Genomic DNA, 12,874 nt, shown 5'->3' with positions numbered 1-12,874 from the left:
ATGAAAATGGTAATACAGCATATCAAAACTTATGGGTTACAGCAAAAGCAGTTCTAAGAGGAAGTTTATAGCAATACTTGCCTAGATTAAGAAAAAAGAAAGACCTCAAATAGACAACCTAAATTTACACCTCAAAGAACAAGAAAAACAATCTAAGCCACAAGTTAGCTAAAAGAGGAAATAACAAAGATCAGAGGAGAAATAAATGAAATAGAGACCAGAAAGTGAATAGAAAAGATCAATAAAACTAAAACCTGGTTTTATAAAATATAAAAATTGATAAACACTTTCTAGACTAAGAAAAAAGAGAAGACTCAAATAAATCAGAAATAAAACTGGAAATATTACAATTAATACCACCAAAATACAAAGGACCATCAGGTGCTACCTGAACAGTTTAGGTAAACAAATTGGATAACCCAGAAGAAATGGATAAATTCCTAGAAACATACAGTCTAAAAAGATTGAGTCACGAAGAAATAGAAAATTTGAACAGAACAATAATGATGAAGGGATTGAATCAGTTAACAAACACCTTCCAAAAAAGAAAACTAAGGACCTGATGCCTTCATTGGAGAATTCTACCAAACATTTAAAGAAGAATTAATGCCAATCCTTCTCAAACTCTTCCTTGTAATAGAAGAGGAGGGGACACTCCCAAACTTATTTTACAAGGCCAGCATTACCCTAAAACAAAAGCCAGATTAGAACACTACAAGAAAAGAAAACTGCAAGCCAATATCCCTGATAAATATGGATACAAAAAGTCTCAATAAAATATTAGCAAACCAAATTCAACAACACATTAAAAGGATCATATACTATGACCAAGTAGGATTTATTCCAGGGATACAAGGATGGTTTGACATAGGCAGAGCAATAAATGTGATAACCACATTAATAGAATAAAATATAAAAATCATATGCTCATCTCAATGGATGCAAGAAAACATTTGACAAAATTCAACATCCTTTCTTAATAAAAACACTAAACAAATTGGGTATAGATGGAACATACCTCAACATAATAAAGGCCATATATGACAAACTCACAGCAAACATACTCAATGGTGTAAAATTGAAAACTTTCCCCACTAAGATCAGGAACAAGAGAAGGTTGTCCACTCTCTTATTTGACTTAGTAGTGGGAGTCCTACCAGAGCAATTAGGCTAGAAAAAGAAATAAAAAGCATCCAAACTGGAAAGTAATAAGTAAAGGTGTCATTTTTTGTAGATGACATGATTTTATATAGAAAATTCTAAAGGATCTACAAAAAACTATTAGAAATAAATTAAGTAACGTTGCAGGATAAAAAATCAACATACAAAAATCAGTTGTGTTTCTATATACTCACAACAAATTACCTGAAAAAGAAATAAAGGACACAACCTCATTTACAGTAGCATAAAAAATAGGAATAAATTTAATCAAGGAGGTGAAAGATCTCTGGACTGAAAATTACAAAACACTGATGAAAGAAACTGAAAATACAAATAAATAGTAAGATATCCTGTGTTCTTAGATCAGAATTAATTTGACTGTACAAATCCTTACTGTTCTTTGTCAAATAATTTTATAAGAAAAAATTTGCTAGCAAAGTAATATCAGTGCTAATGTACCTTATTCTGTATTCTCTTTGATGATACTAAGTTGAGCATAATAGCAGTGTAATTATATTTCTAAGCTGAAATGCCCTCATTATTTTGTTCAGAAAATTACACTGGGTTTAATCAATTAATAAGCCCCTAATTGTTTGGTCAATGTAATATTAGTTGTGCTGAATAATTTCATTTGAATGAATTTGTGGATGATACAACTTAGGGAAACTATTGATTATACATACCAGTGGTGCATTTTAGGCAAAGTTTGTTTTGGAAAATTCAATATTGATCAGAATTATATTTACAATGTGATTTTTCAAATAACAAATGTAAGTGGCTAGATCTTTGGCAGAGAAGATAATTGTGATTTATTCCTAGATCTTTGACTCAATGTTATTTTACAACTAGTCATGAGAAGAAAATTATATCCAATTGTCCTTTCATTTTAAGAGCATGTTAGAGATATAATAACATAAGAGAGATGTGATGATAGTTAATACTTCGTAATGAAGATATTTTCCAAAAGAGTTTTAGTCTTCTCTTTGTATTTTTTCTCAATTATAAAGTGATATAAACAATTTGTGCCTTATAAATAAAAAAGAAAATCATCAACTTTTTATGCTCATACAATATTCTCTCAAACGTTGGTTGCAACATATTTGAACATTTTTTGTGAACCACTAAACATTTGATAGTCTTTATGATTTTTATCAAGGGATACTTCATTTTAGTATTAGTGTGCATCTTTGTTTTCATGTGATGTATATGCTATTTTTTTCTCCTAAAATTTTTAAGTGTACTACTAGTATATTCGAGGGCTTATACTAGGTAGCTAAATGGAGAAATGTTTCCATACAACTGATTTTCCTATCATCTTATTCTTAGCTTTAAATATTATGTTTAGAGATTTCATCAAGATGGTGGCATAAGCAGACACTGAACTCATCTCCTCCCACACAATGACCAGGTTACCACTATTTTGGAAAAATTACTCTGGAGAGAGCGGAAATCTGGATTTAAAAAACCTCACAACAAGGGACAGTCCTGACTAAGGTGGAAGGGGCAGAAATTCCTGCTGGAGAGAAGGTCACCTTTGGAAGCAGGGGAGCTTCTCAGCCGGCCAGGCAGGAGCCACCCTAATGTACACAGCCCTCCATGGAGGACTGAGGTCCAGAGTGGGGCCAGATACTGCTATAAGCATCCTTCAGACTCAGCCCAACTGAGATGGGGGTCTTACTATCTGGCTTCACTGGCTATTAACTGCAGTGGGGATACCCCCAGAAAAGCTATCAGCTGAAAGCGAAAAAGACCCAGGTCTTAAAGGGCCCACGGACAAACTCACCCAACTCAGCAACCTAAAATTATCAGAGAGAAGGCTGAGAGTATTTTGGTGAAAACAGACTCACCTGGTGGGTTCTGGAGGCATCTTGGAGATCAGAGGGACCTCTCCAGAGACTGAGACATTGTTGGGGGCCGTTGTTCTGACCTGGTCCAGGCATGCTGACACAGACCCTGGAAGAAGCCATTGAGGTTCTTCCCTTGGCTTGTTAGCCCATGGGGCTGCCACAACCACTAGAGCATAGATTTAATCCAGTTCAGCCAGGACAGGCAGCCCGCCCTAGGGATGCCCCCCACCCAACAGCAAGCCCTCAGGCTTCCTGTTGTCCTGCATTGACTGGGTACCTTGCTCCTCTACAGGCAGGAAAGTGTGTCCACCTCTGTGGGGCAAGGGCTGTGTGAGGACCAGGTGAACTTTGGGGGGGCATTGGTGGAGGGGTGGGGACCTCTGCAGTGGGGTGTTGGGGTTTGCTCCAGGGGGTTTGGAAGTGTTCACAGAGCAGGACTGTGTTGATGGATTGTGTGATCCTGTGGGGGGTGAGGCTTGTCAGTGGCAGTAGACTTGTGCTTCACAAATAGCCATAAATAGGATCTGCCCCACCTTCCAAAACCTGAAATAATTCAGTGGTCCTGTGACTAGGGCCAGCCCCACTCAGCTGCACTGCTAAGAGAACTGACAACAGCTTTGTAGGCCAGAGGGCTATAGCAACTGTAAGCCCCTCAGCCTAGCAACCAGCTACACTGGTACCTACCAAAATAACAGGAAAACTGCAAAAGGAGAGTGCTGATAGACCTTGTAGCCAACAGTGCTGAGGCTCCCCAAACTGGATTTACAAATAACTGGCCAGGGAAGGAAAGATTAGACTCCCTGTGTACCTGCATTAAGATCAGCCCTGCCACAGCAGAAGGACACAAGAAGCCCACAAAGGGGTCACTCTTTGATCTTTTGGACTGCTGACAAGAGGGAAGCACACTACTGGGCATCATAAGGCATCTCATACATAAGGCCACTTCTCCAAGATCAGGAGACATAGCTCACTCACCTATATCAGCCATTTCACTATTTCACCTGTGTGAAATAAGCACAAAGAAAGAGGCATAATGAGGAGACAAAGGAATACATCCCAAGCAAGGGAACAGAAAAAAAACCCCAGAAAAAGGACTAAATGAAACAGAAATAAGCAACCTACTTGACAAAGAGTTCAAACAAAATGTAATAAGGATGCTCACAGATATTAGGAGAAGACTGGATGAACACAGTGAGCTCATCAACAAAGAACTGGAAAATATAAAAAAGAACCAATCAGAAATGAAGAATACAATACTGGAAATGAACAATGCAGTAGAGGGACTTGATAGCAGAGTAGAGGATACAGAGGAACAGATTAGCAAGCTAGACAAAAGGCTCGAGGAAATGACACAAGCAGAATAGAAAAAAATAAAGGGAATTAGACAGAATGAGAACAGTCTAAGGGAACTCTGGGAAAATATCAAGCACACTAACTTTCATGTTATGGTGGTACAGAAAGATAAGAGAGACCGATGGGCAGAAAATTTATTTGAAGAAATAATAGATGAAAAATTTCCTAATCTAAGAAAGGAAACAGACATTCAAGTACAGAAAGCACAGAGAGCTCCAAACAAGATAAGCCCAAAAAGGCCCACATCAAGACACATTATAATTAAAACGTCCAAACTTGAAGATAAAGAGAGAATCCTAAAAGCAGCAAGACAAAGGCGACAAGTGACATACAAAGGAAAACCCATAAGGCTATCTGTGGACTTCTCAGCTGAAACCCTACAAGCGAGAAGAGAATGGCATGAAGTAGTTAAGGTGATAAAAGGAAAAATAACCTACAGCCAAGAATACTCTATGCATCAAGGTTGTCATTCAGAATGGAAGGAAAGTTAAAGAGCTCCCCAGACAAGCAAAAATTAAAGGAGTTTATCACCAAGAAACCAGTTCTACAAGAAATGCTGAAGGGACTTATTTAAGTGGGAAAGCGATGACCACCAACATGGATAAATATTATCAAAAAGAATAATCCCCCAATAAAAACACGGCTGTAAAATCAATGGTAAAGGTAAAGATACAGTAAAGGTAGCAGTTCAACCACCTGTGAAGATAAGATGAAGGTTAAAGGACAAAAGTACTAAAATTACCTATTTCAGTGATAAGAGGGTAATGGATAAAAAATACAAAGCAAGAGACTATATATGATTTCGAAAACATAAGATGGGGGAGGAAGAGAATGAAAAACTAGAGCTTTTAGAAAGAGATTAAGCTAAAGAGTCTATCAACTCAATATAGACTGTTATATATGGAATATTATATAGGATCCTCATGGTAATCACAAACCAGAAACCTATAATAAGTAAGCAAACAAGAGAGACAAAAGAAATCAAACATATTATTAAAGAAAGCCCTCAAACCACAAGGAAAGAGAGCAAGAGAAAAAGAAAGGAACAGAGAAGAACTATTAAAACACCCAGAAAAAAAAGTAATGAAATGAAAACACATACACATTTATCAATAGCCATTTTAAATGTCAATGGACTAAGTGCTCCAATCAAATGCCATAGGGTGGCCAATTGGATAAAAAAATAAGACCCATATATATGCTGCTTCAAGAGTCACGCTTCAGACCTAAAGACATTCACAAACTGAAAGTGAAAGGATGGAAAAAGATATTCCAAGTCAATGGCAAAGAAAAGAAAGTGGGGGTAGCAATACTTATTATCAGAGAAAATAGGCTTTAAAACAAAAACCATAACAAGAGGCAAAGACAGGCACTACATAAGGATAAAGGGAACGATCCAACAAGAAGATATAACACTTGTAAATATCCATGCACTGAACATAGGAGCACCTAAAATATTAAGCAATTATTAACAGACATAAAAGGAGAAATAGACAGTAACACAATAATAGTAGGGGACTTTAACACTCCACTTACACCAATGGATAGATCATCCAAACTGAAGATCAAGAGGGAAATAATGGCTTTAAATGACACATTTGACCAGATGGACTTAGTGGATATATATAGAACATTCCATGCAAAAACCACAGAATGCACATTCTTTTCAAATGCACATGGAACATTCTCCAGGATTGATCACATATTAGGCCACAAAACAAGTCTCAATAAATTTAAGAAGATCGAAATAATACCATGCATCTTTTCTGACCACAAAGGTATAATACTGGAAATCAACTACAAGAAGAAAACCAGAAAAGCCAAAAAATGTGGAGATTAAACAAAATGCAACTGAACAATAATTGGGTCAAAGAGGAAATCAAAAAATTCCTGGATACAAATGTAAATGAAGATAAGACGTGCCAAAATCTATGGGATATAGCAAAAGCTGTTCTCAGAGGGAAGTATATAGAAATTCAGGCCTATCGTGACAAAGAAGGAAAACCCAAAATAAACAATCTAACAATACATCTAATGGTACTAGAATATAAGAACAAACAAAGCCAAAAATCAGCAGAAGGAAGGAAATAATAAAATTCTGAGCAGAAATAAATGAAATAGAGACTTAAAAATGATAGAAAAAATTAGTGAAACCAAGAGCTGGTTCTGTGAAAAGATAAAGAAAATTGACAAACCCTAGGCTAGACTCACTAAGAAAAAAAAGAGAGAAGGCTCAAATAAATAAAATCAGAAATGAAAGAGAAGAAATTATAACAGATGCCTCAGAAATACAAAAGATGATAAGAGAATACTATGAAAAGCTATATGCCATCAAATTGGATAATCTAGAAGAAATGGATAAATTCTTAGAAACATACAACCTTCCAAAACTAGACCAAGAAGCAGCAGAAAATTTGAATAAACCAACTATCAGTAAACAGATAGAAAGAGCAATCAAAAACCTCACAAAAAATAAAAGTCCAGGACCATATGGTTTCCCTGGTGAATTCTACCAAACATTCAAAGAAGGCTTAATACCTATCCTTCTCAAACTCTTCCAAAAAATGGAAGAGGAGGGGAGGCTTCCAAACTCATCTACAAAGCCAACATTATCCTGATACGAAAACCAGACAAGGACAACACAAAAAAAGAAAATTACAGACCAACATCACTGATGAACATCAATGCAAAAAATACTCAACAAAATACTAGCAAATCAAATAGAACAATGCATTAAAAAGATGAAGTGGGCTTCATAATCAAGTGGGTTTCATTCCAGGGATACAAGGATGGTTCAACACCCAAAAATCTATCAACGTGATACACTGCATTAACAAAATGAAGAATAAAAATCACATGATCATCTCAATAGATACAGAGAAAGCATTTGACAAGATAGAGCATCCATTTATGATAAAACCTCTAAATAAAATAGGTATAGAAGGAAAATACCTCAACATAAAAAAGGCCATATATGGCACCCCACAGCAAGTATCATTCTCAATGTTGAAAAACTGAAGGCTATCCCTTTAAGAACAGGAACCAGACAAGGATGCCCAGTGTCACCACTTTTGTTTAAAATAGTATTGGAAGTCCTAGCCAGAGCAATCAGGCAAGAAAAAGAAATAAAAGGGATCCACCTTGGAAAAGAAGAAGTGAAACTGTCACTCTTTGCAGATGACATGATTTTCTATACAGAAAACCCTAAAGAATCCACCAAAAAACTTTTAGAAATAATAAATGAATACAGTCAAGTTGCAGGATACAAAATCAATGTACAAAACTTGGTTGTGTTTCTATACACTAAAAACAAAGTAGCAGAAAGAGAAATTAAGAATACAATCCCATTTACAATTGCAAAAACAGAATAAAATACCTGAGAATAAACTTAACCAAAGAGGTGAAAGATCTGTACACGGAAAACTATAAAACGTTGTTGAAAGAAATCAAAGAAGATACAAAGAAATGAGAACATATTCCATGCTCTTGGATTGGAAGGACTAACATCATTAAATTGTCCATACTTCCTAAAGCAATCTACAGATTCAATGCGATCTCTCTCAAAATTCTAACAACAGTTTCCACAGAAATAGAACAAAGAATCCTATGTTTACATAGAACAACAAAAGCCAAATGGCCAAAGGATTTCTGAGAAAAAAGAACAAAGCTAGAGGTATCACACTCCCTTATTTCAAAATATACTGCAAAGCCATAGTAAGAAAAACAGCATGGTATTGGCACAAAAACAGGCACACAGATCAATGGAACAGAATCGAGAGCCCAGAAATAAACCCACACATTTATGGACAGCTAATATTCGACTTGGTAGCCAAGAGCATATGATGGAGAAAGGAGAATCTCTTCAATAAATGGTATTGGGAAAACTGGACAGCCACATGCAAAAGAATGAAAGTAGACCATTCCCTTACACCATGCACAAAAATCAACTCAAAGTGGATTAAAGACTTGAATGTAAGACCTGAAACCATGAAAATTCTACAAGAATGCATAGGCATTGAGCTCTTTGACATCAGTCTTAGCAGCATATTTTCAAGTACCATGTCTGACCGGGCAAGAGAAATAAAAGAAAAAATGAACAAATGGGCCAACATCAAACTAAAAAGCTTCTGCACAGCAAAGGAAACCATCAACAAAACGAAAAGACATCCTAACAACTGGGAGAAGATATTTGCAAACCCTATATCAGATAAAGGGTTAATATCCAAAATATACAAAGAACTCATACAGCTCAACAACAAAAAACCCAACAACCCAATTAAAAAATGGGCAAAAGATCTGAACAGAGATTTCTCCAAAGAGGATATGCGGATGGCCAACAGGCATCTGAAAAGATGCTCAACATCATTAGCTGTAAGGGAAATGCAAATCAAAACTACAATGAGGTATGGCCCCACTCCAGTCAGAATGGCTGTAATTAACAAGACAAGAAACAAGTGTTGGAGAGGATGTGGAGAGAAGGGAACCCTTGTACACTGCTGGTGGGAGTGCAAAATGGTGCAGCCACTATGGAAAGCAGTTTGGAGTATCCTCAGAAAATTAAGAATAGATCTACCATGTGATCCAGCTATTCCACTGCTGGGTAATTATCCAAAGAATTTGAAAATGCAAAGGCATAAAGATACTTGCACCCCTATGTTCATTGCAGCATTATGCACAATAGCCAAGACGTGGAAGCAACCTAGGTGCCCACCAAGAGACGAATGGATAAAGAAGATGTGATATTTATACATGAGGGACTACTACTCAGCCATAAGAAATGATGAAATCTGGCCATTTGTGACAACATGGATGGAACTTGAGAGTATCATGCTAAGTGAAATAAGTCAGAGGGAGTAAGTCAAATACCGTATGATCTCACTCATAAGTAGAAGATAAAAACTAAGAGAAAGAAACACATAGGAATGGAAATAGGATTGGTGATTACCATAGGGGAAGGGGGGAGGGGGAGGGAAAAAAGGGGTGATTAGGCCCACATGTGAGGGGATGGACTATAATTAGTTTCCGGGTGGTGAACATGATGTAATCTACACAGAATTAGAAATGCATTACGATGTACATCTGAAAGCTATATAATGTTACAATCCAATGTTACTGCAGTAAAATAAAAAAGAGAAAATATTTTTCTAATCTCAGTTCACATAGTATTTTCTTGTTGTTGTTAGATATTGCATTTTATAAAATACCTTTTGCCAAAAACAAAACAAAACCAAAAAATAGATATTGTGTTTACTTTTCTGATTAGAAAAGGAATAATGCCTCCTATAGAGAATTTAGCTAATAAAGAAATGCATGGAGAGGAGAAATTCATATTTTTAATATTTCTCTTAGTTATCACCCTTAAAATATAAATGTTATTTCCCTCTGCTTATAGATACATATGTATGTAATAACTACAATTTTCTGAATACTCATTATTTCCCTAAAATTTTTTTGTCAGAAACTTATCACAGGTGCTTTCAGAATTCCATAATGTTCTATTACCAATTTCTTTATTTATCCATTTATTCATTAAACATTTTTGAAAACCTACAATATATCAAGAAATATGTTTATGCTGATGTAGTGAATTGAAAAGCATAGGTCAGCCTCTCATGTTCATGCTGCCTCAGTTCTAGTAGAAGACTGATGACAAAAAAGAAATAAACATATTAATCTGATGATTTCAAAAAGTAATGGCAATAGTAAAGACAATGAAAATGGATAACATGACAGTAACTGGAGTCCAACTGCGCTTGGGTAGTAATAAGCTTATCACGTTTAGGTAACCAAGAGTATTAATGTGACTGGAGCTTAGTTATTAGCGTCGGGGCATTACCTCAAGCTTGTAAGTTTTTGCTTCTGTTTTTAAAATTTTGACTCTTGAGTAGAAATAAGGCACCTGAGCTAAGCCAATCTTTGCATAATTGAATATATAGTATAGGAATTTAGATACATTATTAATTTTGTCCTTGTTACTGGATATGTAGTTTATTCCTAATTTTAAATTCAATAATGTTGTATGAACTTCTTTATATTTATATAATTATGTGAGTTTCTGCTTTCTTAAGACATACTTCTATGATGAGAATTACTAGGTCAAAGTTTATAAACTTTTGCATATCTTGACACTTATTTTCAAATTGTTCTTTGTGTTCACTTACACTTTCAATAGCAACATGAAGAGTTCAACTCACTGTACCTGGAAGCTTTTCATTATTTTTAGTGTGCTATCTTGTTAATCAGGTAATGTAAAATTGAACCAGAATTTATTATTTCATGGTCATAAAATCAATGATATAAAGACATCATATAAGTATGTAAGATATAAGTATCTATATTTCCAAGTGAAATGTAACACATCCTTGTTAAATATTTGCTGAATGAATGCAAAAAATTGTTTTTTAAAAGGGGAGGGGACAGAAGCACAAATTTGGGGCTCAAACATCACTCATTTTTCTGTAATCTGATTCTTGAATTACGTAAGATGTTTAGAAATCCTGAAAAAAATAACACTCAACTGTTTTAATTGCTTAGGCCTGTGAATATTACTACCCTGATATCAATAGTTGACAATGGATTCTTCTCTATCCACATTACAATCAATAACTCACAAATTCCTTTAAAATAATGTTGGATTTTACAGTCTGGTGGGGTATTGGGCATTATTCATAAATTTTCCAGTTGCATCAGTTGGGGAAAGAAAGTTCCTAACACTAAAAGGTTTTTCAAACTTAAAATATCCACATTCAAATACATGAACACAAATCTGACAATTCTATCATTTGTTTTTAATGAATTAATGTAAAAATATATAATAACTGTCAGATTGGGAATTATTTATCACTTCTTTTCTTTCAGTTATCAGGAGCAGAAGAAAATAAAACAACTGAAATTTAAAAAAACTTAGAGTTAGCAGCCTGTTTTTCACTCTTTCTGTTTTAAAGTTATATAAGTTATGGACAAAATAATACATCCATTTGTCATCACCTGATGTCTCAATACAAGGATGAAGAGATATCTTCTAAAAACAATGGCCTTTCCTGGATGATGGATGGATCAGATCTGAGAAGTATGGAGACTTGGTAGCAAGAAGATAGGTTTGGTTCAGATTGTTACCTAATTTTGCTGAATGTTGTTTATTGTGGCAAATTTTACTATGGGATTCAAGTCAAGATGATAAATTCTTCTACCTCCTTCCAACAGGTGATCACTCCACTTTTCTCTGTCTTCAGATATCTATAATAGTTTTGGATATTTTACCATATCCTATTTGTTATGACCTTGTACCTCCTTCACCTCTGTGGTGAATGTGCTAAGTTCCAAGGTGCTCATTAGAAAAACAAAGAAGGCCAAACCAAGAGGGTACAAGTGTACCACATTAAACATGTGACATATCCAAGGCGGGATTTGGAAGCAGAAGCATCTGGAGTTGAGAACCAAGACTTGGGTCCTAAGGTTCATAGGAGACTTCATACATTTGGAACACTAGGGAAGAAATAAAAATTGTGGAATTGTGCATTAATTAGGGGAATAATCAGAAATCCAGCAAGAGGACTAATGGAAATAATAGTGACACTAAAAGAAGCAATAAATAAGACAGAAGGTTAATTTTTCCAAATGGAGTGAGTGATATCAATGGCAACACCTTTAGAAAGGAATATTTGAAATGAAGAGCAGGTTTTTGAGCCACCAGCAGAGGTGAAAAACCTCCAGTTCAAAACTGTTATTTTTCACCTTCGGCGAGAAAAATGCTCCAATAAAATATTTGTGTGCCTATTGTCTTCTTAATTTCAGCTTTTTACAATGTATGTCAGAAAAAACAAAAAATCCTAGTTTCAAAGTGCTACCTTCCAAAAAGTACCTGATTCAATTTGACTGTAAAGTTCTACCAAACATTCAAAAGTAGATAATTCTAATGCCACTTAAATTAAGAGGTTAAAAAGGAAAAGAAAGCCTTCAGAGCTTCTTTTTTTATGAAGAAAGATATTGATGTTATATACCAAATCAAGACTGCACACAAAAACAAAAGTACAGACAAGTCCCACTTCATCGTGAGTACAATGTAATCATAAGACTCTAAAAGCACACTAAAAACATACATCACAGTGAATTAGGATTTATTCCATAAATTCAAGGATGAATCAATAGAGTATATCCACTAATGTAATTCAAACTATAGACGTGAAAGCTTTCAAAAAGTCCAGTAATTATTAAACAAAACACCAGTAAAATAAAAAATTATGATGACTCCCAAACTTTGATAAAATCTGTATACCTCAATTGCAAAGCCAATATTTCAGTTACAAAGATATATTAGGAAAGAATAGAGCAATTCCCACTAAAAAAAGGAAAGGGCCATTATCCTACTATCTATACTGATATTTAGCATCGAAGTATGATTATGATTCAAAGCAATAAGAAATAAAATATTTTGAGGAATAAGAATTGTAAAACAAGAAAAAGAGAAACTACTTAATTCCCTAACAATGTGATAGTGCATCTGGAAAAATTCT

Source organism: Equus quagga, chromosome 8, assembly GCF_021613505.1.
Source record: "Equus quagga isolate Etosha38 chromosome 8, UCLA_HA_Equagga_1.0, whole genome shotgun sequence".
Classification (NCBI taxonomy): Eukaryota; Metazoa; Chordata; class Mammalia; order Perissodactyla; family Equidae; genus Equus; species Equus quagga.
The sequence above is the reverse complement of the archived record's forward strand: the minus strand, read 5'-3'. Positions refer to the sequence as shown.